Consider the following 27292-nt stretch of genomic DNA (forward strand, 5'->3'; position numbering starts at 1 on the left):
TATTGTTACCCCTGTGACCCCCTCTTTGGTAGCCCCTAGTGAAAGTGGATTGGCTAGGGGTCTTACAGGAAGTGGAGGGGCTATCGGAAGAGTAGCCTCTTGTGTTTCCTCTGTATGATGAGCGACGAAATGAACGTCTGGGAGCTTGCAACTGCAAGGCTCCCATAGATTTAGCTGTGTCGGTATCCTTTTTCATCTTCTTTAAAGATACATCGACATTAGGGCCAAATAGGTGTTTCTCATCAAATGGCTGGTTGAGAATGGAATTTTGGACTTCAGGTTTGAAACCTGAAATGTGTAGCCATGCATGCCTACGCAAAAGGACACTGGTGTTAATTGCCCTTGAGGCAGTATCTGCGGCATCTAGGGCACAACGAATGGAAGTATTGGTGATAGTTTTACCTTCCTGTATGAGTTCATTGGCCCTATTTTTATATTTATCTGTTAGATGCTGCATTAAGGATTCCAGTTCATCATAATGTGCCCAATCGTATCTTGCTATTAGCGCTTGAGTATTGGCAATGCGCCATATGTTAGCTGCCTGTGACGCTGTTCGTTTGCCGGGGCGACAAGGAGTTTAGACTCCTTATCTGGTGGGGATGCCTCACCTGATGTTTGTGAATTGGCACGTTTACGTGCAGTAGAGACTACAAGGGAGTCTAGCGGTGCGGGGCCTCTAATATAGGCTGGATCTTTAGGGGCAGCTTTGTATTTTCTCTCAGTGCAGGGGTTGAGGACTCTAGCCCCGACAGAATCTTTAAATACCTCTGGTGCATGCGTAATGACCCCCTTAAGCATTGGCAGAATGGAAGTGGAACTTTGTGTGGTGTCAAAAGTGTCCAATAAGAAATCTTCCTCCACAGTGTCTGTGTGCAAGTCAACCCCATGGTATTGGGCAGCCCTATGGACCAGTAGGTTAAAACCTATAGTGTCCTCTGGGTTGGGGGGGGGGGGGAGAGGCCTGGAGGGATATACATCATCCTGAGGGACATAAGGAGCATCAGGGGTGGTATAATCATCCCATGGGTTACGTGACTGAGGGGGACTATTGGTCCCTATTGGGTCATCTGCACCCCTACCTGTGTCATCAGAGTCTGTATCTACATCGTCATCTGGATTAGGGCATGGTGTAGGAGAATGATGTGGTGGAAGAGGTGGAGGAGGAGGAAGATTATGTGGAGGAGGTAGAGAAGGGACCCTTAATGGAGAGGTTGCAATGTCTCTCTTCTTAGGAGGAGGAGGAGGAGGAAGAGGTGCAGGCGCCTCTAGTGGTCTCTTCTTGGAGCTAAGAGTCATTTGGCCAGTATTAGGATCCTTCACGAGAGCCTTTTGAGTAGGATCTGGTGTAAAAAGCTCTTCTGTGGAAGGCAGATCCTTCGGTGTTGAAGTTCTCGGGTCCGGAGGCTTTTAGTGCACTGACTCTGTAGCTGTTCTAGGGTCTTCCGGCTTAGAACTGTGACTTTTTGAAATGTCGTTGACCGGACCGTGTTTTTTTGGTTCCGGGAGCTTTTTCGGCTCCGAAGCATGGGAGTCGGGACCTTTAGGCAATTTTTTACTCGCCACCGAGTGCGGTGTTGGCGTTGATGAGCCGGCGCCAGTCTTCGGCGCAGAGTGCTTGGGTATCGAAGCAGCGGTCGGCATGGATGAGGAAGATGGCTTCTTTTTCGGTGTCGGTAGCGGATCGGCACCGGGAGTAGGCTGACTCGAGCCTGAGCCGCCTGAAGGCTTAGTAGGCTTCTTTGCTGAAGAAAAGAACTCTATAACTTGCCTTAAGCCAACACTGAAAGAATGCTCTACATTCAATGAAGAACTGTTGAAACTAGAGAAACAACCGATAATGAAAATGGTAGCTACTGATCAAATAGAACATGAAGGAGTAACTATTCTTCTGTCAGAGAAATTACAGTTAAAATTAGACTCTTTGGAAAAATCAATATCTAAGACTGCTGGTTTGGAAAAGACCTTGTATGTATGTGTAAACTGTCAGGTAATATTACGGCGTAATTTAGATGTTGAGAAAGGTTTAGTAAATGGAGCAATAGGGAAAGATGTTGACTTTGTTAGTTATCCAAATAGTAATGGAATTGAATTTTTGAAAATTAAATTTGATCAGATTGAACAGGTGAAACAGATTGGACATTGTGGTGTTCGTTTCTTGCTTGTAAAAGATGTGTATGTTCGTAGAAAACTGTTTCCGTTTTTTTTAGCATATGCAGTGACTATTCATAAATCTCACGGATTAAGTGTTGACAGTGCTTTGGTTACCACAGGAAGTTCTGTGTTTAAAGAGGGTATGGCATATGTTGCTTTGTCTCGAGAAAGAACATTATCTGGATTGTATTTGATTGATTTTGATGAGGAAAAAGTTAGTGCAGATCTAAATTGTGTAAAAGAATACAATAGGTTAAGAAGACTCTATGCTCCTAACTTAGGTGAATATCCTATTAATGATAAACGTTTGATATAAGCAAAACGAAAATATGAGAAATATTCTAGTGAGGTTACAAAGAAGAAAAGAACTGGAAAGAATGATGAGGATGGAAAGAAAATGGAAGTGGAGATGGTTGCTAATATTGTAGGCTATCAGTTAGAAAATAGTTCAGGTATCAACTGCTACGCTAATGAAATTGTGAACGTTGTGTTTTTTTATAGAAAATCTACAGCATGCAATTACGGAAAATCAAGAAAATAGATTCTGTTCTTTGTTACATCATGGGTTTGAGAAGTTGAAAACTGAAAACGAAAATTCATTCTGCTTTTGGCGTGCGGCATCTTTTGGATATATGTTCTGGTTCTTCACAATTTACACAGAATGTTCAGCAAGATGCTCAGGAATTTCTTATGTTTATGCTTGCAGTATTGGAAGATGAAGGAATACAAATTGAAAATCTGTTTGGACTACGTTATAGATGGGATCATACATGTGACAGCTGTTTATTTTCATCTACCACTAAAATAGACACTGAACAATTTATATATTTGACAATACCAGATTGCAGAACAGTGTCTTTCAATGACTTAGTGAAATCAGCTAATCAAGATATGGAATGCACTCAGTGCAAATCGGAAATGTTGTCAACATTAATTATAGAAAAATGAGGACAATATATAATTTTAATGCTACAATGTTGTAGAGGAGATGGAACAAAATTGGAAACCAAACTTAAAAATTTTGTGGCAGGTCAAGTGTCAATTTTAGGAAGAACTTTTGAAACAGTGGCTATTGTTTTCAAAGAAGGACCTACTTCAACATCTGGACACTATACTGAGTATTTAAAATGCAATAAAGGATGGACACTTTTTAATGATACACATTTAGAGTTCAAATGTAGGTTGCCTAATGAACTACCAAATTCATATCTAATATTTTTGATGACAAAATTCTGAGAAGATGTTAACATAAATTACTGAGTATATTTTGGATATATTCCCTACAAATAATTTCATTTAAAAAAAATAATTTGGCCTATTGGGAAGATGTGAATATGAATTCAGAACTTTATCTTGGATATCTTTATTCAAAATGTTTTTAGAAACATAATTCGGCCTATTGGGAAGATGTGGAGTGTTACGGTTTGAATTATTGATACTGTTCTTTTATATTGCATTTGGAAAATTGTGTTTAAAAGAAGGTTCTGATATATTTGATCTTTGTATTATAAAGAATGTGAATAAGGATGTTCATTTGTGAAAGTGTAAATAGTTGATTTTCATGTAGATATTTTGATGACAAATTCGTTTTTTTAAACAATCTTATTGATTGTATTTTTTTGACCGCTGTTTACTGATGATCAAAATTGAAATCACGGTGTATGGAGGAATTCAATAGAATCTGAAAACAACAAAAAAGGCAAAGTGAATATGTTAGGTTATTGTAAAATAATGTGTTCTTAAAACTATAAAAAATTAAATGTAATAACACGATTTTTTTCTTCTCTTTTACAGGTTCTACTACTAAAGTTTAAAATATTTTACATTTACATTACAAAAAAAAAAGAAGTAAAAAAATATTTCAATCAGTTTTATATCTACTTCAAAACAGGTAAGATTAAGCCACCCAAGCACTAGTCATGCACTGCTACAATCACCTGTGCAGTACCCATCAATAGCGTCCCGTGGTGGGAGTGCTGCCAGGCGCGGACATGGGGCGGAGGAGGGGCAGGGTGGGGGTAGTAAACTGTGGAATACGGTCACACAGAGGTAAGTACAGAAACAAATCCATAAAACGAATTTCGTTGGATGTGCTGCATTGCGAAATCTACTCATACAATGACCCAGGCACTAACACATGCAGTGTTAATATAAACTGTGCACTACCAATGCAGATGTCTACCCACCTACACACAACGTATTCACTCCTCCAATTACCCAAGTAGTATATTTGCAGTAAAAAATTCCCTGTTACTTCCTTTGCAGTCCTCCAATCACCCATTGAGCACCATCTACTTAGGCAGCCAATACCAAAGAAATTCTAGAACTGTAATCTTCCAGTCACTACCAATGTACTTATTAACTCCTTGCTTTATGGATTTGCTTCTGTACTTACCTCTATGCTGTCTTCTAATAACCCATCCACCAACATGTATTTACCCAATCACTCCGCCACAACACAAGCACTTATAAAATCACCATGTAGTCTTCTTGCAGCACTAAAATGATGCAGTTAGTACCCAGGTACTCACGCAATAACCTAGCTACTAACTCACACACAGGTATATTACTCCAAGCACTATACTTAGACATTTAACCACTTTTATACTACTAATTCACTCCTCCAATTAACCAAGTTCTACCCATGCAGTCCAGGAATCCACCTGTCACTTCCCATTCAGTCTTCCAATCACCCATCCAGCACTATATACTTATCCAATCATTTCGCTCTTTTTTTCTTATTTTTTGTTTTTAAATTTTTTTGTTTTTATGTTTTAACTATTTTGTTGGTGTTTTTGGAAAACAAAAAGGCAACAGGCTAAACTCTTAACTTTTGGAATTGTAAAATCATTGCAAAAAAAACCCCCAAAAATTTAGCAGCGATTGTTCTTTGCTGGAGAACAAACAGCATCCACAGAGTGTTTAGCTGATATAAAAAGTTAGCTATACTGCTGTGTGGGACTTACTAGAGGTAATAAAAGGGGTAGTTGGCCCCCAAGGTTGAGATTGGGGGCTAACTACCCCTCCTGTTACATCTACTAAATCCCACACAGTGGGATTGCTAAAAGGTGTTTGTAGGTCACGCTCACCTATCTCCACCACTCTGGAAATGCAACTGCTATGTTATAGTTAGAAATGAGTATTTGAAAAACTTTTAAAATTCACAACAAAAAAAACACATCGGTTTTAGGGACGTTATAGTGAGAAATTAGCATTTTAAAAACCTTTGAAATTACCAGAAAAAAAACATAGGTTTTGTAGACGTTGTAGTTAGTTGGGCATTTCACACATACAAAACCAGAGAAATTCTGCTGTTATAGTTAGTTGAGCTAACTATAACTCGTGCCCCCGCAATGCACTGCTGATGACGTCACATATTACATCATTCATGACATGGTCAGTGACATCACTGATGACATCTCAAATGACATCACTGATGACATCATCCATGTGAAAATCATCTGATGCACTTCCTCACACCCTAATCTAACCTTTGATACACCCACTCTAAAACACAGACTACCATTTTCGAAACAATAGCCACACCAATACCAGTTACTACGTACGCACTCACTGATTCCTAGGTCTACACACACATCCACTCATTCACCCATACAGTCACTCATACATGCACTCATCAATACAACACTATCATATGCACTCATACACACACACACACACCGCCACTCATCCAGTAACTCACACATCTAGTCAGTCATGCAAAGAATCAATCACACTTCTATTTACTCACCTATATAGTTATACTCACACCACCTCACTTATTCATACAGATATTAACGCATACTTACTCTCTTATACAATCACGGATACAAGTACACACTCATCCATACAGCCACTCACAATCACCACTCTTACATTTAGTTATTTATATACACCAATCACATATACTGCCTTTTACTTATGTAGTTACTCGCAAATTTACCACCGAGACATCCATTCACTCACCAACACACTCACAGACACATTCACCCACCGATACAGCTGTTTCCACATGCACTCTTGAACCCATAAACCCAGTGAATCAATCACTTAAACATGTATGCATAGAGTCACACACGTCCCACGCATCCACACACACACTCAGACACCCATACAAATACTCTGGCAACCAATCAATAACCCATATAGACACTCATGCAGCTGACCGACTAATACAGACATTTACACAGTGTAGTCACTAACCCATGCATTCAGTAAGACACATGTAATAACTCACTTAAACAGTCAGTCACGCACCTACTAAATACTCCATCCAAGCACTTATACACCGGCTCATTCTTCAATACACCTTGGTATATATATATATATATATATATATATATATATATATATATATATATTCACTGAAAAAACCATAGGTTAGAGACCATATATAGTTAGCTGGACATTTTATTGACATAAAACCAATGAAATTCCATATATAGTTAGTTGCACTAACTATATATCGTGCACCCGCAATCCACTGCTGATGATGTCACATATTACATCATTCATGACATGGTCAGTGACATCACTGATGACATCACTGATGACATCTCAAATGACATCACTGATGACATCACTGATGACATCTCAAATGACATCACTGATGACATCATCTAGTGTCTGTGTTTTTGTAAAGTTTAAATATGTTTTACATATTGAAGAATGAGTGGATGTATGGAAGACTGAGTGTGTGTGTGGCTGGCTGGGAGGTGTGTGACTCTGTGCATATCAATGTGTACTTGTATCAGTGATTGTATAAGAGAGTAAGTATGTGTTAGTATATGTGTGAAAAAGTATGGTGGTCTGTGTTTAACTGTATAGATGAGGAAATCGAAGTGTGATTGATTCTTCACAGGACTGACTAGGTGTATGAGTGCATATGATAGTGTTGTAATAATGAGTGACTGTATGTATGAGTGATTGTATGAGTGAATGTGTGTGTAGACGTAGGAATCAGTGAGTGCGTATGTAATAACTGGTATTGGTGTTTCATGATGTCATCAGTGATGTCATTTGAGATGTCATCAGTGATGTCATTTGAGATGTCATCAGTGATGTCATCAGTGATGTCACTGAAGTATGGTGTTCTGTGTTTAACTGTATAGATGAGGAAATGGAAGTGTGATTGATTCTTTACAGGATTGACTATGTGTGTGAGTAACTCCATGGATGAGTGGCAGTGTGTGAGTGTCTGCATAGGTGTATGAGTGCATATGATAGTGTTGTAATAATGAGTGACTGTATGTATGAGTGATTGTATGGGTGAATGAGTGAATGTGTGTGTAGACGTAGGAATCAGTGAGTGCGTATGTAGTAACTGGTATTGGTGTGTCATGATGTCATCATTGATGTCATTTGAGATGTCATCAGTGATGTCATCAGTGATGTCATTTGAGATGTCATCAGTGATGTCATCAGTGATGTCACTGACCATGTCATGAATGATGTAATATGTGACATCATCAGCAGTGGATTGCGGGTGCACGATATATAGTTAGTGCAACTAACTATATATGGAATTTCATTGGTTTTATGTCAATAAAATGTCCAGCTAACTATATATGGTCTCTAACCTATGGTTTTTTCAGTGAATTTTCAAGGTTTTGTAAATGCAAATTCCTAACTATATATGGTCTATAACCTATGGTTTTTTCAGTGAATTTCATTGGTTTTTTAACAGCTAATATCTGTAGCTGTAAAATGTATTCTTCTTTAAATCCAAAAATATATTTTATATGTTTATTAATAACTTTTTTTTAAAATATTTTTTTTTCTTCGTTCCCGCTTCGCGAATCGGGAAGCTTCCCGTTAGCTGACCTTGATGCCGCGAAATAGACCACGAGCCGGTAAACGTTTCTTTACCGCAACTGCCGCGTTAGAAAACAACATCGTGACGCCTCCCGTCCGCATGACGTTTCGCGTTGTCGCGTGATACGGCATATAACGTGCTACGTTAGCGAACTCGTACGCTTACCGAGTCGCAAAGCACAGGTTTCTGGAAGCAAACCGGGAGGCCCTGCAAAGCGCGTAACATACACACAGCAGGTCATGTGACTTGGTAATAACACTTTTCATTGGTTCATTTCACTTTCGGTTTCCTAATGATGTAAGACTAGGTCATATGATCTAAAATGAACACTTTTCATTGGTTGAGAACTATTTTTTTTCCCAAATGGTGAAAATCCCTCCTTCTTTCCTCACTCTGACTTTCATCATTGTGAGAGAAAGACCCTTTGTTACCAGTGAGCAATGGCTTCTTTACTAGCTTCAGCTGGTGCTTCCCCACCACCTCCACCACTTCCAAGGAAGAGTGGACCACCTGCTAAAGTTATAATTCAGCAAGAAGACGAAGAAGAGGAACAGGACGACCTAGATAATCTCCCTATTATGGCCAGAAGATCTGTTGTACCGGAAGTAACGGGACCAGAGGGCAGGGAGATGGTGCCAAATATACAAACGAGATTTCGTGAAGTAAAACAAGTCTGCCTACATTGCAGTGGATTCATTTGCTACGCAGAAAGTAGCATCACTCTGATCAACAGAGCTATTGACAATCATGCTCATGTTTGTCCGAAACTCCCCAAACAATAAATTCTTTTTTTTTGTTTTCTTGCTCCTGTTGAGCCCTTTACAATGAATCGTTTTCGTTGACCCCTCCGAAAAAAAAACAAAAAAATTATAAAACTGTTCAGAAAAATTCAAAAAAAGTAAAAAAATGTTCAGAAAAATAATAAAAAAAATATAAAACAACAAAAACAATTTAAAAAAAAGTTCTTTTCAGAACTACCTCCCCGTTATTAAAAAATTGGTACAATATTTGCAACTGTGCCAACCTCTATTTCTCTTAGTTCGCTTCCCAGTTCGCTCCCCGGTACGCGAACCGGAAGCGAACCCAAAATTTTTTTTTTTAAAAAAGAACAGCAAGTATAAGGGAAGGAAACAGACACTTATGTTAAAAGAAAGACAGCTATAAGGGAGTAAACTAGAGATACTATTACCCGTAATCCACTGCTGATGATGTCACATATTACATCATTCATGACATGCTCAGTGACATCATCAGCAGAGGATTGCGGGTAACAGTATCCCTAGTTTATTCCCTATAGCTGTGTTTCTTTTAACATAACTGTCTGTTTCCTTCCCTTATACTTACTGTTCTTTTTAAAAAAAATTTTTTAGATCAGTCAGAAACAGTGAAAGTAATGAAATATAAAAGACTACGTAGAATATGAGGACTGTATGCAACAACTTTGACACTTACAGAAGCCTCACCTTCTCCATGCCTCCTACACAGTTCTACATGTACATCATAAATGCAAACAGAACAGAATTAATTATACATGTTAAATGGTTTATTTTTGCTGTTCTCAGAATGTATCAAATTTCACTAAAACAGTGACTTGAAGGTATTCATCATATAACAGCGGGGAAAAAAAAACACAATCAAAATGATTGTGTTTAAAAAACCCATACAACATTACAAATCAGAATTCAGAACTCCTTAAAGTTAACTTACTTTCCATGACGGCCAAGGATGTCCTATGAACAGCTTACACTCTGTTGTGCTGTTATTACTTTCAACCCGCCACTTTCTGAAAGAAAACCTCCATCGTTTTCAAAAACATGTTACATACAATAAATGACTTCTTGCTCTCTACCACAAGATTCCACAAGGCCAAATCTTGTCAGAGCCATGTATAACTCTTGGATTTCTTGTTAGCCAATCCCGTCTTTTCGCATTTCCACAACTTTCAGAATTAAAATGTTGAAGATCATTTACACAATCCTGGACTAGTAATATCTTCCCCTTCTTCCTCAATCATGTTCTACATTTCCTATCACACTGATACTGCTTACTATGAAGCAGACTTACACTACCTTTATGACTAGTACAATTATTTAATTCTCTACATCACTTTTAATCACAAAGCAATGTAAAACAGTAGACAGCATTGCAGACTTACATTCCCTCTACTCCATGTTTTGATTGGCTGCTTCAATTAGCTTATAAAAAGAAACAGTTTTTCTGAACTCATTCAAAGTGCACGTATTTCTCCATAAAGTCCAGTGTTATGGTAAGAAGTTATGTCTCTGTACTACACTTATCCTCAAGGCCAAATCGTGTAGGAGCCATGAGAACTTCTTGAAATTCCTCAGAGCACATCCCGAGATTCTTTCCCTAAAATTTTGGTTTTAAAAACACCAGGTAAGAGTTTTTAAGGTCAAACGGCAATTTTTTTGTGAAAATTAAAACAGAATCATTGCAGAATGACCAGCCATTTCTACACTTTAAATAAGCTGTATAATGTCCTGATGTTATTGAAGGACCATCATGATATATAATTGCTACAGTTACAAAAGTCCTTCCTGATATTGACAACTGTGAAGCCACAACATTTTTAATTAAAGTTGTCAATTTTGTTCCATCAGGCCTACATCGTTGGAACATTAAAATGACATACTGGCCATATGTTCGTATAAATAATGTGGACATCATTTCAGATTTACATTGGCTACACTCCATGTTGTGATCAGCTGCTTTTACTAGCTTATTAAAAGAGACTGATTTACTGTCTGGCAAAGTTAAATATATAAATCTTTCTGAGTCTACACTAGTAGTACTTGATACCCTACAGTTCTCGCAGTCATGCTGCCATTGATAAGAAAGCCCAAACAGGTGATCTACATCTACACCTTCATCATGCAATACATCAAGCATGTACATTAAAAACTCCTGACAATCTTGCTGACTATTTTGAGAGAATTGTGTTTGGCCTGAACATCTGTCTAACAGATTTCGAATTTCAGACACACTTTCTATGTTTGTTCTATCAGTGCTACATTTCTCTAACACAGAATTTAACAAACTGCAAAATCTTTGATCAGAATTGACCACAATCTCTTCTTTTACATTTTCTAGAGAAAACAAAACATTAACTACTACATTAGCATAGCAGTTGACACCAGAACTGTTTTCAAATTGAAAACCAACAACATCTTCAACAGAATCCTTTTTGTTTCTGCTTGTAATTTCAGGTTCATCGACTTTTCGTCTTTTTGCTACAACCTCCCCAGTATTGGTCACATTTCTTCGTTTCCGGCCTACCACACGTTTCTCAAACAAAGGATACTGAGGCAAATGTGGCGCATACTCTCTTCTCAACCTATTGTATTCCTTAACACAATCTAGATCCGCACAAATGTTTGTGACATCACACTCAATCAAGTACAATCCCGATAAAGTCCTAACTCGTGACAATGCCACATATGCCATACCCTCCTTGAACACAGAACTGCCAATATTCACCAATGCACAGTCTACACTTAAACCTTGCGATTTATGAATTGTCACCGCATATGCCAAGCAAACAGGAAACTGCTTACGACGAACATATAAGTCTTTTACAAGCAAAAATCTAGCAGAACAACGAGCAATTAGCTGTACTTCCTCAATGCCATCAAATTTAATTTTTAAAAATTCAATTCCATCTCTATTTCTGTATTTCACAAAATCAACAACATTACCCATTGATCCATTTACCAGACCTCTTTCAACATGTAAATTCCTTCTTAAAATTATACGGCAGTTCAAGCACACATTCAGAGTCTTTTCAAAACCCGCAGTTTTAGATATACTCTTCTCTAATGAATCCAATTTTGTTTTCAGATTCTCAGACAAAATAATTGTTGATCCCATATGCTCTACTCTGTCAATAGCTTCCAATTTCACAATCTCTTGCTTTTCTAAATGCAACATTTTGTTGTTGAATTTGGCACATTCTGCAAGAGTTGGCATCAAACATATTCCAGATTTTTTCTCAGTAACTTTCTGAAAAATATTCTCAGGCACAACATCTTCGTCTGGATATAAATTTGTCAGTAATCGTGCATGTAAAGCTTCTTTCCCATGCTCGGTCACTTTTCCAATTCTAACATCTTGTAGAATAGTCTTGTAAACTTCATCCTTTGCCTGACGCATATTTTCATGCAGTTCAGCATAATTGAAGTTTAACCATATATTGACGTTGCCAATGCTCCCTAAGCACTTCCTGGTATCTTCATGCGTGAGCATTTTGAACACAGGTTGCCCTTTCACTGGTGTCAGCTGCAGAAGATCTCCGAAAACAATGATGTGTTTGCCACCAAATAACACATCATACTCTGTTTTGAGAACTTCTTGCATTCTCAAATGCACAAAGGCAAGCATGACATTGGAAACCATGCTTACTTCGTCAATGATAAGAAGTTTCATTTTCCTCAAGACTCTTGAAACTTCAAAACAAGCATCTCCAGATAGCTTGTGATATTCTAATTTGTTGTCATGCTCCACTGGCAGCATCAGTAAACGATGTAAAGTAATCCCTTTAATGTTATGTGCTGCCAGTCCAGTTGGAGCGGTGACAACACAAGACAGCGATGACTCTGTCCTTTCCTGCAAATAACATGAAATTGCTTTAATAAGGAAACTTTTTCCAGTTCCCGCTTCTCCACTCACGTACAGTCGGACAGGCTTCAACGACGTACATGAGCACTCTTTCTTGTCATGACTTAATCCATGATCAATTTGCATGGTAAGTTCGTCATATATTTTCCTCTGCTCAACGTTGAGTTGTCTTTCCAACTCTTCTAAGTTAACCGCATCCTCCTGAGCATGTGCCATGGCTCTTTCCACTTCATTCATAGCAGTGGCAGCTTCATTTTCGATAAGAGGTCCTCCTAGTGGATCCTGACTCAATGAAGCAGAACTCTGACTGTCCTGAGAACTGTCTCTGGCAATCTCGGCTGCAATCGTTGCTTCCTGCTCCATTTCCACATTCAACATTTCTACATATTTGGGAAAAGCAGGACATTCTATGGTCTCCTTGGCAGCATTGAATGAGTCTTCGTAACAAAGGAAATCTCCAAGCAGTTCCTCTTCTGCACGCCAAGGCTTAAAAAGTTGCAAAAGTGCTAAATAGAAAAACTCCTTTTTTGCAGGAGATTCGCTACTCAATTTTCGATGGTTTATCAAGTGGCATTTTCTTTGCTTGACCAGACATCCCTCACTTCCTATTACAGCATACACTCCTTTCTCAGTATCTTCTTTGATGTTCCTCTTGAATATGTAATTTTGCAGAACCTCATACAGACAAACATTCTCGAGGTGACTGCTTCGATTTGGATAATATGTATCCAACATGTTGCTCTTCAAAATGTCGGTACTGTTTGGCTCCTTTTCCGCCAAATACTCAATTTCCCGCACAGGTTTCAGAACTCGATTACGCGTTGCAGCAAGACCAACACTCGCCCAAACGATACTCCTGGACTTGGCATAGAGACTTGCTGAAGACAACCGGTCAGAACATTCGTAAGCTCCGATTTCTCGATGCGACAACATCTTCAGACTGAAACTGTACAACTTCTTGCTGAGGCTCTTTTCATGGGAAATGTCCTCCCACATATCCTTCAATTCTGTCTTCTCTTTTTTGGTGATGTAAGATGTCACATACCGAGCCACAGCCATACAGTTATCAGCCACAAACTGTATATCCATGTTAGCATTCCACATGGACAAAATCACCGGGTTGTAGTCGTTAATGTACTTAGACTCTTCGTTCCTCTTCAAATTGTATGTGTTTTTAGGTGATTTCTTCATCACATTATGTCGCAGCGAAGACATCAAACTGTTCACTCTTCCTTTAGAAATCACCGGTCGTGGAAAGCCGAAACGACATTTGGTGTAGAACTTGTCTTTGTTCCGGAATTTACGACGACAGTACTTTCCACATCGATGGCTTTGGAAACGTAGAACTTTTTCTCGTAGGCTTTTTTTCTCCTTTGCGTTTGGAACAGCACACGTAGAATACTGTTCTATGAAACTCATCACTGAGTCTTCTGCATCCGTTCCAAATTTAGGTGCATCCTTGATCCACAGCAACATATGTATATGAGGAGCACCTCTTGCTTGGTACTCCTTCCTCCAGAAGAAATCCAACACCTCTCCAAGAGGTGGATTCTTCTTATTCATGATGAAAGACATCATACCTTCAAATCTATGATTGAAGTACCTACATACATTGACTGGATCCAAAGAGCACAGTTCTCCGGGTGTCTTGAATTCGATGTTTTCTACGTTAGCATTTGCCTCTCGTAGAAATTCAAGTAAGTCTTCCCAGCCATACTCAGCACAGCTCAAAGTGAGGAACCATGTGGGAGTTCCTAAGTTCCTTAGCATACATTTTAAATCACCATGACGACGGTACCAGTACTCATTAGTACCACGCTGACACGCCATGAGATTAATCAGGTGAGAATCCAAAATACTGTCTTGGACATTGACTTTATCCATAAAGTCACTTGCCGAGATGTTTTGCATGTGTATACCACTTTTCAAGATGTGGTTCACTGCATATGACAGTCCAGACAGATCGCTTTCAAACAGGAGATGAAACAAATAAGGAATGCATTGTCGAAACCTAGGATCTCCTGCATACAATCGCAAAGTCCGGTATTCAGAAGCAGGAATTTGATGAGGTCGCTCATCATATCTTCCTCCCTGACCTGTTGGAAAAAGCTGTGGGAAACACCGAGCTTCCAAACTTTCCTCCCAAACACTAATGGGACTCCCTTTCGCTTGTTTCATTTGAAACAACTCAATAGCATTCCCCATGACTTCCTTGGAATGCAAAGGATGAACACTATAATGTTCATATATTTCTTCACTAGTACAGGGTTCTACTTTCTCAATTTGACCAGCACACAAATCGCTATCCTCTTCCTCACTTACTTCCTCTTCTGCAACATATACATTTTTATAGTACTTATTATATTTTTTCAAATACAATGTTGCCCTTTTGACTTTCCTAACATCTACTAAATCTTGCCATATTTTCTTATTCTTTGTCGGAACCCCATTAACTAAGATAACAAGAGGTTCCTCTTCCACTTTTTCTACTCCAATTGTGTTAATGTTTTTCTTCAAATCTAGAGGCAAATAAACAACTCTTCCCTTTAATCCTCTCTGTAAATCTGATGGAGGCAATTTCCCTGTCTTTGGCTCCATTCTTACAATAGCCTGAAAGGGATGGATACTTTGAATCAAAATAGATTCATAAGTATTTAAATCCTTCAATTCAGAAGGAATCTCAACCAATTCCAGATTATTATGAACTGCTCTAGCAGGCATCTGGTTTTGATTTAATTTGTTACAACAATAAGTACACACACGTTGATCCAATCCCAAATCAAAACAATTTTCTACCATCAAGTATGTTGTAAAATCCTTCCATTCACTATTATTTTCCCTTTCACTTTTTCCATATAAATCCACTAACTTAGTCTGATTCTTATAATAAGTGCGTCGACAACACACACAAGTGAAATTTGGCCTCTCACTTGATTTCACCTCAAACGTCGCAATTTCCCTCTGGAAATTATCTGTACTGGAAACCTGTACACTATCTTCCACATTACTCTCTTCTTCTTGGTCAATTTCAACATTCTCCTCTTTACTTCCAAAGTAACAAAACTCAATTTCTTCACATATATTCTTCACATCTATTTCAGAACCATGCAAAAGAGCAGCGCATAATTGTTTAAGCATAATTGCTGGACTCTTAGCATAATACAACATTCTAACTAATTTCCTCACTTTATTATGATGCACTGCTAGCATCCTGAAATGATGAAAAACACTCTGGCATACTCTCCTGGAAAGACAAGCCAGTGAATGACCATGCAAACCTATCACTTCTCTCACTCTGCAAGGATCTAATTCTTGCAACAACTTCATTTTCTGCTTCAAACTGTTCTTACTAAATGACCGTATAAAATCACAAAGCAAATTGATGGAATCCTGTCGTACACTGCAAATACTACTACACTTCCAGGTGTACACAGGACCCTTAGGACGTCTCCCTAAAACCTCATTACCTAACACCTCTTCTATCTCTGTTGTCACAAGTTTTTCTTTTTCAACTGGACAACCATCTTTCACTTCATAAGCTCGACCACTGGTGTCAACTGCATGCACCAAATCATTATCCTGGAAATAACTCTCCTCATTAAAAAATGCCTCAGAGCTGGAACTATGCATCCATTCTCCAGAAAAAACTTCACAAAAATTACTACGATTAACTATTCTCTTCCATCTACTATTTCTTTTGAAATCATAAATTACCTTGTTTAGCTTCCGAATTCTATTGATTGTCAAAATAAATAACTTACGTTTAATTTCAAATGCCTGATCAATAACTTTCTCAACAATTTTTTTTATCTTATAAAAAACCACTTTCTGCTGACCTTTCTTAATATTTTTTAACAAATTCCCAATTATCCTGTTGCGGAACATTCGTTTACGAATATCCCTAAACTCTTGTTTCCTTCTACTTTCATGCATAGAGTTATCTCTTACTCTAGCAGTAACATTTCTCATTGGCCTTTCCTTACCATTTGAATTCTGTCTCCTTTTCTGGAGTGAAACATTTTCTGTAGTAATATTTTTTTTACTACACATATTTCTTATGACTGTTTTTCGACTCTTACCCGGTGCTTTCTTGGTGACTTGACAAATCTTTTTGTTAGAGGACTGCTGCATTCTTCCATGGTCCTGCTGTCTTTGACGTTTTGCAGCCTTTCTTACTCTTTCTTTGCTAGGCATCCTAAAATCTTGAAATAATCTGCAGTTGAATCTGTGGTAAAATATAATAAAAAATGTTATTAACCACTATTACCCAACAGTAAATTAATAACAGTCATCAAAAACTTAACACACTACTTAAGTATATAATATACTGAAGCCTATCTCCAATTTTTCACTGAACAGGACTCATCTCTTCTTAACCTTGGATAAACCTCACCTACTCTGTGTCCCCTGCACATAATTAAATGTAAAGGGGCAGATTTATATTAACTAGCACATCCCCAGGGATGCACCAGTTAACGTGCACCGCTGCTCTGCCACCCACGGTGTGCCGCATTTACAATCAGATAGGACAAAGCTACATCAAAACCCTGCGCCTGCTTGAAGCAGGCATAGATCTTGACGCAGGTAGGCTGAAAGCTAAAGCAACAACTAAGTATCGTGTGCAGAAGTTACAAAAAAGGAAAAATGGCGTTTAAACCAGTAATGAGCCCATGCTAACGTAACACAGTGTAAAAATATCCAGGATCTACATCAGTTTGGGGTTCACGAACCTGGCAGGTACAAGGCACTGAGGCTTTCCACCGTGCATGTCTCATCCCAAATCATATGTTGTTTGTGAATGAAACAATTTCCCAGACCAAATGCTTTGGATTGGCTACTTCTAAAAAATTAAACACCCCTACTATCCCGGAGTTAGAGGAATATGATGGTTGGAGTAATTTTACTCGTTGTCCATTAAAGATTTACAGGCCCTACTCCGTAATTCTTCCTTTAACATTTCCAGTATAAATCCAAAAGGTTCACTGCTTTGGCAACGTGCCTTATCCACGGTTTAATAACGCTGCCTTTTGCTTTATATAAGTTTTCAAATTGTATGAAATATATACCAATAGGTCGTTATTAACCTTTAGGTAGTGGTTTTCTTCATGAGGTCTGGTCGCTTCCATACACATACAGATTTTCAAAGATGATCAAGACCTTTATCTGAATGGAGAGGAATGCACTGAGACGCCAGATCATTCACTAATGTGTAGGCACATACAGTTACACGGTTCATGCAACAAACACCGACCAAATATGGCTTGCGTGTTGCAAGGCACGCCAGTTCCTGCTATCATCCCCACGTTCAAGTTCTTGGAAAATGGTAGTTATTTGATGCTCAATAATGAAGATTGTTCTGGGTTAATTAAAAGTATTCATTTTATCGTAACAGTAAATGAACGGGTTATTTGCTGCAGAAATGTTCTATTTCCTCCCACACATGAACATAGGGAGTTTTCAATCTGGCCACAAATACCAACCTTGGGAGCACATTTCAACAGCATGGCAAGAATAAGAGCTCTTTTGTCTCAGAGAGAGGTGGCCTTGAGTTCGGCCCGTGAAACTTTCGTGCTTCACATAGCGAACACCCGTACAGAGGTGCAGACCCTTTTAAATACAGATTCGACTTTGCATTTCAGCAAGATTACCCATTCATTTCCATGCAGCAGGAGGCCCATAGGAATGAAGGTGCAATTTGCGATTAGCAATTACCTCATCGCAAATTACGAATTTTTCCGACGGTGCAGGGGTGTCTCAAGAACACCCTGCTGCACCCCTGAAAAAAAAATTTGGGGTCATATGGCGCACATAAATTTTGAAAACATTCCTTTACCTCAAAAACGATTTTCAACTCATAATTTGAAAACACTGCACATGGGGAAATGACTTAAAATGTCCTTAAGACACATAAAAGCATTTTTTGATTGCCTTTGCAGCATGTTTCAGTCACCTTTAACATGCCTATGTAACGGAAACATTCAAAATCTAAATTTGCCATGCACAGGTGGGAGCATATTTACAAGCAATTTGCTCCACACACAAACTTCTTACATTGAAATGGGAAAAATAACATCAGAGACTCTCAATTACCTTATAAAGAAGCAGACACCATTATGTCCTTCTCATCAATATTAAAACCATTGCTTTTTCTCAAAAACGATTTACAAGTCATAATTTGAAAACACTCCACAGCTCCTATGCACATAAAAGCCCCGTCAGTACTAATACTTCACATTTTCTCCAATTACAATTTCTCAAAGAAACAAAATCTATTTGTGAAACACTTGAGACAAAGCAACATTTGAAAAACACAACTTTCTTCATAATTTTCTCCTTAAAGCACACTATTTTCTATCTAAATTAAAGAAATTTTTTCTCACCTTAGCAAGTACTTTGAGTTTCAAAACAGTCTCAGAAACACACCAATTTGTCTTCAGCAGAGCAAAAGGTATGCACTCCAGAGTCTGCAGCTATCAAAAGCACAGAAATGCTGTAATTCCTCACACAGATCTCTCATGTCACCCAATCAAAACTCTTCCCTCACTTTTTTTCAAAGCAAAACCCTTCCCCCCTCTGCCCCCTCTCTGCTTTTTCTGCATAGCAACCACCTCTTGCAAGACCTCTCACACAACAATGTTGCAATTGAACTCTGAACTCTCAGTGCACCTGCATATCCAAAGCATTCTTTCATTTAATGATTTTTTCTTCGCCACTCAAAATACATCTTTCAACGAACTCATCCATGCACACTAACTTTCTGTTTTCAGCAATCAAAATCCACCAATCACTCTTACTGCTTCATTAACACAGAAACTCCTCAGTTTTTTTCATTTTACACTCTCATTTTTTCAACTGCCATTTCATTGCCACACTTCATCTGACTGCAGGAGAACCTTCTCTCGCCATGTTTTCTGTCTGGATTGTTGGACATAGCTACATCTATTGGGCTCAAAGGTACGCTGAAAACAGGAATTTACCTAACCTCAATTTACAAGATGTGGAAATTAAGTGGTTTGGCCACAGAGGATTAAAATGTCACCAATTGATACCATTGGTGAAAACCTTTATGCATTTGCCAAAACCTGACCTGTTAATTGTGCACTGTGGAGGTAATGATTTGGGCACTTTGACTGGGGTAGGTCTGGAAATGCTTTTAAAGGACACCTTTGAGCAATTGATGGCACTTTTTCCTCAGACTGCCTTGGTATATTCAAATATATGCCAAAGACAGAAATGGAGGTGGTCGAACCAATTTTGTCCACAAATTGAGAAATCGAGGAAGCATGTAAACAAATCTGTTTCAGCTTACATGAGAGACCATGGAATGGGCTCCCTGTACAACAATAACTTGCGTTACTACATGCAAGATATCTACAGAGCAGATGGAGTTCACTTCTCAGATGAGGGCAACAGAGTTTTCACTCTGAATTTAAGACTGTGCATTGGTACCTACTTATAAGTACCTAAATGTACCATAAACCCAAAAGCTCTTCCTACCCTACATCTGATCACTCACAATTATTATTTTACTCTAACTTTTTTCACTAATTTTCAAGAAAGTACGCTCCCCAGACCGCTTCCCGGTTCGCGAACCGGGCGCACTCCACGCAAAAAAACTAAAAAAACGGTATATTTTTTTTTTGCCCTGCGAGACCCTTTCAAAGCCTCCACATCAAACCTAGGGGGTCAGGGAGGATCTACTATGCCCCCTTATGGTCATTTGCCCCTTCGCTTTGGCCTCCTCTTGTCTCTCGATCCTACCGAGAGACAAGATGGCGGCCGCTACGGACTGTTTGGAATGTTTACAGACGCCGAAAAACCAATCAGCTTCGCAAACCTCCGTAACGCGAAAAGTACGAGAAGCGGAGCGCTGTTACAGATATATATCTTTTTTTGAACGTTAATTTCTCAAAATCCACTAGAGCACATATATTGAGACCTAGCAAAGGCACATCGGGCTACCAGTCCCTACAATTTTGCCAAGTTTCGTGCAAATCCATTCAGCCGTTCGATTATTATTATTATTATTTTTTTTGCCCCGCGGTGCCCTTTTAAAACCTCCACATCAAACGTAGGGGGTCACCGACGATCTACTATTCCCCCTTATGGTCATTTGCCCCTTCGCTTTGGCCTCCTCTTGTCTCTTGATCCTACCGAGAGACAAGATGGCGGCCGCTACGGACTGTTTGGAATGTTTACAGACGCCGGAGAGCCAATCAGCTTCGCTTCGCAAAGCTCCGTAACGCGAAAAGTACGCGAAGCGGTGCGCTGTTACAGATATATATCTTTTTTTGAACGTTAATTTCTCAAAATCCACTGGAGCACATATATTGAGATCTAGCAAAGGCACATCGGGCTACCAGTCCCTACAATTTTGCCAACTTTCGTGCAAATCCATTCAGCTGTTCGATTATTTTTATTTTTTTTTGCCCCGCCGGGCCCTTTTAAAACCTCCACATCAAACCTAGGGGGTGAGCGACAATGTACTATGCCCCCTTATGGTCATTTGCCCCTTCGCTTCGGCCTCCTCTTGTCTCTCGATCCTACCGAGAGACAAGATGGCGGCCGCTACGGACTGTTTGGAATGTTGACAGACGCCGGAGAACCAATCAGCTTCGCTTCACAAAGCTCCGTTGCGCGAAAAGTCCGCGAACCAGAGCGCTGCCCGGTCCCCTGTTACAGATATATATATTTTTTTAAACGTTAATTTCTCAAAATCCACTGGAGCACATATATTGAGACCTACAAAAGGCACATCGGGCTACCAGTCCCTACAATTTTGCCAAGTTTCGTGCAAATCCATTCAGCCGTTCGGGCTAAAAGTGAGGCCAACCGCCCTATGGAAAACTCAATGTTAAAAACACGTTTTGGGACCCCCCTTTTTTCTCGGCCCCCCCTTGACGAACCCCCCCAAAATGTTCAGGGGCTGCTCAGAAACAAAATGTGCCATTTTCCTGAAAATTTCAGCCAATTCCGTCCACAAACGCCAAAGTTATTAGACATAGAATTTTCAAAAAACCCATAGAGAAAAAATCCTAACTATATATACCTACTGGCGACCGCCAGTAGGTAATATATATATATATATAATACATACTTAAACTTTAAAGAAAACCACAGTCCCTGGATAATGACATCAGTGCAGTCATCAGTGATATCACGGACCATGTCAAGAATAATGTAATATGTGACATCATCAGCAGTGCATTGCGGGGGTGCGAATTATAGTTCTCAACTAACTAGAACGGCGGAATTTCTCTGGTTTTGTATGAGTGAAATGTCCAACTAACTATAATGTCCCTGAAACCTATGGTGTTTTCAGTGAATTTCAACTGTTTTTTAAATGCTAATTTCTAACTATAACGTCCCTGAAACCTTTGTTTTTATCAGTGGAAAATGTTTTTTAGGTTTCGCCTGGCGTCCGCTGCGCAGCAGCGTTCGCGCAGGCGAAATCTGTTGAGCTACACTATGTGGCAATGTCCCGCCTTAGTCTACCATTGGCTAGCTCCATAAATGGAGGCTAGCCATTGGCAGACATTGTTGTCCGTCACTCTTTCCCCCGTCCGGACGCGAATCGGGGGCGTTCCCGTGCCTTTTTTTAAGTCCCGCCCCCTTTTTTCGTCACCCGCCCCTCACCCGCCCCTTTTTTCGTCATGGCATTCGTCACGGCATTTTGTTTTTGTTTATGGTTCCAATTCACCCACCCCTCACCCGCCCCTTTTTTCGTCATGGCATTCGTCACGGCATTTTGTTTTTGTATATGGTTCCAATTCAGAGACACTTATTTTGCCTGACCCTAACATGGACGTCACGCCGACATTTGACCACGCCTCTTCTCACGACCGCCTCCTCAGCCAGTGACAGGTGCCTGTGTCGCGAGAAGACGTGAGAGGTAGCAGAGGAGCAACAGCAGAAAGTGAGGGGTCGGACAGGACCCCCAGAGCCGCCGCTGCCATGGCGGCTCTGCTCCCCGTGGACAAGAGAGCCACTGCCGCCCAGCTCAAAGCAGAGCTCACACGGGGCGATTCGGGCTCCGCTGCGCGGCGGCTTCGGGAGCTGCTGGACTCTCTGCTGGCCGCTGGGCGGCTGCCGGCTGCAGGGCAGGAGGACGTGCTGAGTGGTGCCGCTGCCTTGTAGCTGGCGGAGATAGTTTTGAGGTGTTCTGCCAGAGCGTGAGAGCCTACGACAGCGCTGCGCTCTGCGGCCTGGTCTGGACCACCAACTTTGTGGCGTACCGGTGCCGGACTTGCGGCATCTCTCCCTGCATGTCCCTGTGCGCGGAGTGCTTCCACCAGGGCGAGCATGCCGGACATGATTTCAACATGTTCCGCAGCCAGGCAGGAGGCGCCTGTGACTACGGAGACAGCAACGTCATGCGGGAGAGTGGGTGAGTGTCTACAGTCTAGCATTGTGCAGAATAGCCTAGAGTCTGCTCACTTGCGGCCAACACGTCCTGCACACACACCTGCGCTACCAACTTCTGCCTTTATTTGGCAATCCTATAACCTTTAGTGACAGCCTCTCCTGTTTGTCAGTCTCTCCTGGTTGTCAGTGACTGCTTACAATGCTATGCCATCCCTACGTGCCTATACTTCCCTCTCTATGTGTTCCAGCCGCTGCGCCTCAACTCCTTGCTGGGGAGTACCAGCACACCCTACACTTGTGTGCCTACTCTCTCATCGTGACAACACTCAATCGGCCGTACGACCCACCAGTCTTCCTGCTACTACCAGCTTCATTCCTTTGCTTTCTGTGCGCTTGTATCATCTTCTATCTAGTCTCTACATGCACTCCAAAGCTTCCTGCCGCAGGAGTTGTGGAATTTTATAAAAAATATACTCGATTGCTTCCGAAATCTACTCATCACGTTAACAAAACAAAAAAACTTTCGCCTTTTGGTGTCATGCAGAGGGAAGACACATTTCGGCAGCATTCCCATTATACAGGAGTTTTGGTAACTGCGTCTCTTATTGTGCTATGGCTCATGTACTGTTAGGGGTTGGAATCCATCAAGGTTCTAATTTTACCACCTTTCTTCAAATCTGTTTAGACACCGGTCATGAGCTGAGCAGAATGTAATTCCCATATGGAATTCTGTTCTGTTCAACATGAGTGAGCCTTCGTTCACATACCTATATATACTGCGTGTGAGCACAACGGATACAATTTTACCAGACAAAACGATCCAACTGGTAAAATCAGTTTGGTAACCGGCTGCATTATAACGTGGATCCTTTTTCCTGCCCTACCAAACCCTCAGAAATGTGAAACTGAAAGCATGTAATGCTGCCCCCTGCCTGACTACAGTCTCTCCTGCCAACTCTGCCATCCTCCTCCTTGCCACACTGCAGCCCCCATGTTAATGACCTACCCAGAGCAGGGGATACATGTTAACGATAACACTGAAAGAGAAGGGAATATGAATTCAGGTAAAACCAAGCCTGCAGGCTTAGTCCCCATTCCATAGGGATAAACAGGTAATTGCACAGTACTGATGGGGTGTTATACTTGGTTCTGGTTTTTAAGGGTGCAGATTTACCACCGCATTAGTTCTGTGCCAACTCTTAATCTCAAGTGTGTAGGGGAGCACGGAGTGGTTGTTCCAAGGTTGGAATGCCTTGTGAGTGTATGCAAACCCACAAACTTACATGTGAAAGGGTACTCAACAACTCCTCTCCAATTTCTTTCCACAATGGAAATGGTTGAAAATCTACTCCTAAACTTATTCATGTTAGAGAATCCGGAGTTAAGAAAAGTACATTTGCAATTGGTCACCAGAGTTTCGCATGAGCAGATACAAGTGCACATATTTGCTTATGTTAAAAAGTATCTCAAAAACGTTTGCTCAGTATATATATATATATATATATATATATATATATATATACACACACATATACACACACATACACACATACACATACACACTCTTGTGAATTCTTGAAACTTTTAAATATACACTAATGCCAAGACATATACTTAAGTGGCTTTTTAAAAGGCTTAGAAAAAACAATTCGCGTATCAGACATGTTTTACTAAATGATGACCCACATAAATAAAAATGTTGTCATTTACAATGCCAATAGCTTTAACTTTTTCAAAGGCGGAACCGTTGCATTGTAAATGCTTGTTATATATATATATATATATGTCTCTGCCGCTTTAGATACAGGTGTCATTCCCTAAATAGGTGTCCTGGAGAAAGGTACTTACCAATGACAAACAGGTCCACCCCGTGATGACTGGCCAACAAGTCCACATTCGCCACTATGCTCACAAGTGGAAGATCAAAAATTGTAAGGGCCCTTCACAGTGACATTAACCATGTGCTCAACTACCAAAGTGGTTGAAAGGAAACAATGTATGATCCAGCTCACAGATGTTCCCCGACCCATCAATACAAGCTCCCTAACAGACACAAAAGGGAAAAGAGGATCACCGGCAATCACCCCTCCACCCCGAGCTTAGACAATTTCTTGGACTCTACAACTGGACAGTTATGTATTTCTATCATCTTTTTCCTTTTTTGAATTGCTGTTTTAACAATAATTGTTTTAGATCTTTCATGTTTTCCAAATGATATTCTTAGTTTTTCTTTGTTTTTTTTTATGTACGCAGGATCTATGGCTGCACCCAGTTTCTGTGGTCCACCTTCAGCCACACTTACTTTGATATACAATTTGGGATTAGGGAGGAGTAAGTACTGGCACCTAATCATGGCTGCAATAGGACCCCAAGACTGAGAGGGGAGATATTTTAGAAACTTGCAGGCCAGTATAAACAACCATTATCAAATCAATAGGTTTTGCCTACGCAAGAGCTATTGGCTTTGGCAGTGTCGGAGCATGGTTCCCATCATGGCTTAATGTTAGGGGGGGGAGCTCTACGGCGAAGCCAGTGTTGATCACGAGGGGTAGTGATCCGTTTTCTTAGGATGGGATTATTATACATTAAGAAAAAACTTTTCATCACCGTAAAAGCAAAACCAAAAAGCAATCCAACAAAAAATGTAAGTACACATTTATGAATTATTCTCTTTTGAATGAGGGTAGGAAACTTGAGCCAATGGCGGGAGGGTTCTAGGCAAAACCAATATTAAACAATAATAACAAAACTAAATGATAACCGCTATCCATAAATGAGTGCGAGGTGTGCAATCTATTTAAACCGGTCTGAAGTTGTCCAAAGCATGAAGGATCCAGGCATGGCTGCGATGTCTGAAACTCACAAATACAGAAAAAGCATACAAGGAAGAAAGAAATAAAATCTACTGTGTTTAATTATCTTACCTCCAAGCTGAAATTCGCAGTAAAGGCCCGCATGAAGACAGTGCCAAAAATGCCACACAGAGCAAGGAGTGGACAGTCGACTGCATTTTTGTAACAAGGAGATGGATGGAATACTTGAATTAATGTCAGCCACTGGGGAGAGCTTGTGGCTACATCCCAGTTCATCGTTTTTTTTCACCCACCATGCTGCCTCCAGTTTGGACCCAGCCATAAGCAATTCAGTCTTGAACCTGAAAACTTGAAACTGCCAGGCCAAGTCCTCCCTGAACCGGAACACAAACAATCCAAGACAAGTTTCTTCCTTATTAGAGATAATCAGTCAGGTATGGCTTGGTTCTAGTGGCACAGTGAGCACAAGACCCACGTCTGCATTATTCAGCATCTTCAAACCTGTTGCCCTGACTTTTGGGTGCTTATTTTCTGGTGGGGTGGCCAAGGGCACAAGCATCAACGTGGGAAGGGGTGGGGCCAAACAAGCAACGGTGCCCGAGGGTAATAAGAGGGTGCAACTAACAGGAAAAAAGTTCATCTGGAAGCAGCAAGTAGTGCAATGACAGTTGGCAAGGGAAGCAGTACTTTGATCATGCTCAAGTGCAGGAACAAACACACAAAGAGAAGTGAAGCCGGAAATAGCGGACCAAAGAGAAGCAAAGAAATGAGTGAAAATTAAGCCAAATAATGGTAGCAATGTGCGGGCTCTAGACCTCCTGTAGGTAAACAAAATGTCTCAAGCAACAGCACATCATGCGTGGCACCAGGTGAACCCTAAAGTATAGCGTTTGGGGTAGGGGTACGAAACTGGCAAACTAAGGACAAACCAATTAAAAGTGCCCCCCCAAAAAACATTTAGAAGTGCTAGGGTGAAGACAGGCGAGGGTTTAAAGGAGGTGCAAGATTTGTCCTACCGGACCATGCAGTACTTTACCATGCAGGTCAGAACAACACAATCCGAGCGCAAGCTGCATGAAAAAACAAACAAGAAATCAATCAGTATTTGGTCCATACTCCAGGGAGGAAAACAAACACACTGAGACAAAGTGAAGCCCACGTGAAGCTGACACACGTTCACCAATGAAGAGAAGGAAAATAAGAAGGACAACAAAGCCAATCAATGATATGTAATGGCAGGCTAAAAGCTCCTTTTTAAAAAAAAATAAACAGATCAGTGCATGGGACAGTACATGTACTGTCTCAGGCGAGGCCTAAAAAGGAAAGACCAACTTGAGCATTACTAGCAGATACTTCCTTAATTCCGTAGCAGCAGTAATTTAAATTTAGGGTGAAATAGGCTGGTTAATTTCCTCTGATAATTTATTACAGAGTGCCTACCCCATGCCCTAAACTGCCAGCCAACAAAGTTCCATCACTGCTGTACACTTTGAAATACTCCTTAATGTGAACT

General features: G+C 40.3%; 1 protein-coding gene across 2 annotated transcripts in view; it reads right to left on the reverse strand.

The window, feature by feature from the left end:
• The window catches only part of CNOT6L (CCR4-NOT transcription complex subunit 6 like), a 931406-nt gene that overhangs the window by 850261 nt on the left and 53853 nt on the right, over nucleotides 1-27292 (reverse strand). Inside the window, exon 2 of one of the 2 annotated variants that reach the window (XM_078676357.1) lies at nucleotides 26816-26849. The exons of the other annotated variant lie outside the window; for it this stretch is intronic. The gene's annotated coding sequence lies outside the window, so the exon portion shown is untranslated. The remainder of the gene's footprint in view (nucleotides 1-26815; nucleotides 26850-27292) is intronic. 2 annotated transcript variants of the gene reach the window in all.

Source organism: Lissotriton helveticus, chromosome 2_1 (genome assembly GCF_964261635.1).
Source record: "Lissotriton helveticus chromosome 2_1, aLisHel1.1, whole genome shotgun sequence".
Classification (NCBI taxonomy): domain Eukaryota; kingdom Metazoa; phylum Chordata; class Amphibia; order Caudata; family Salamandridae; genus Lissotriton; species Lissotriton helveticus.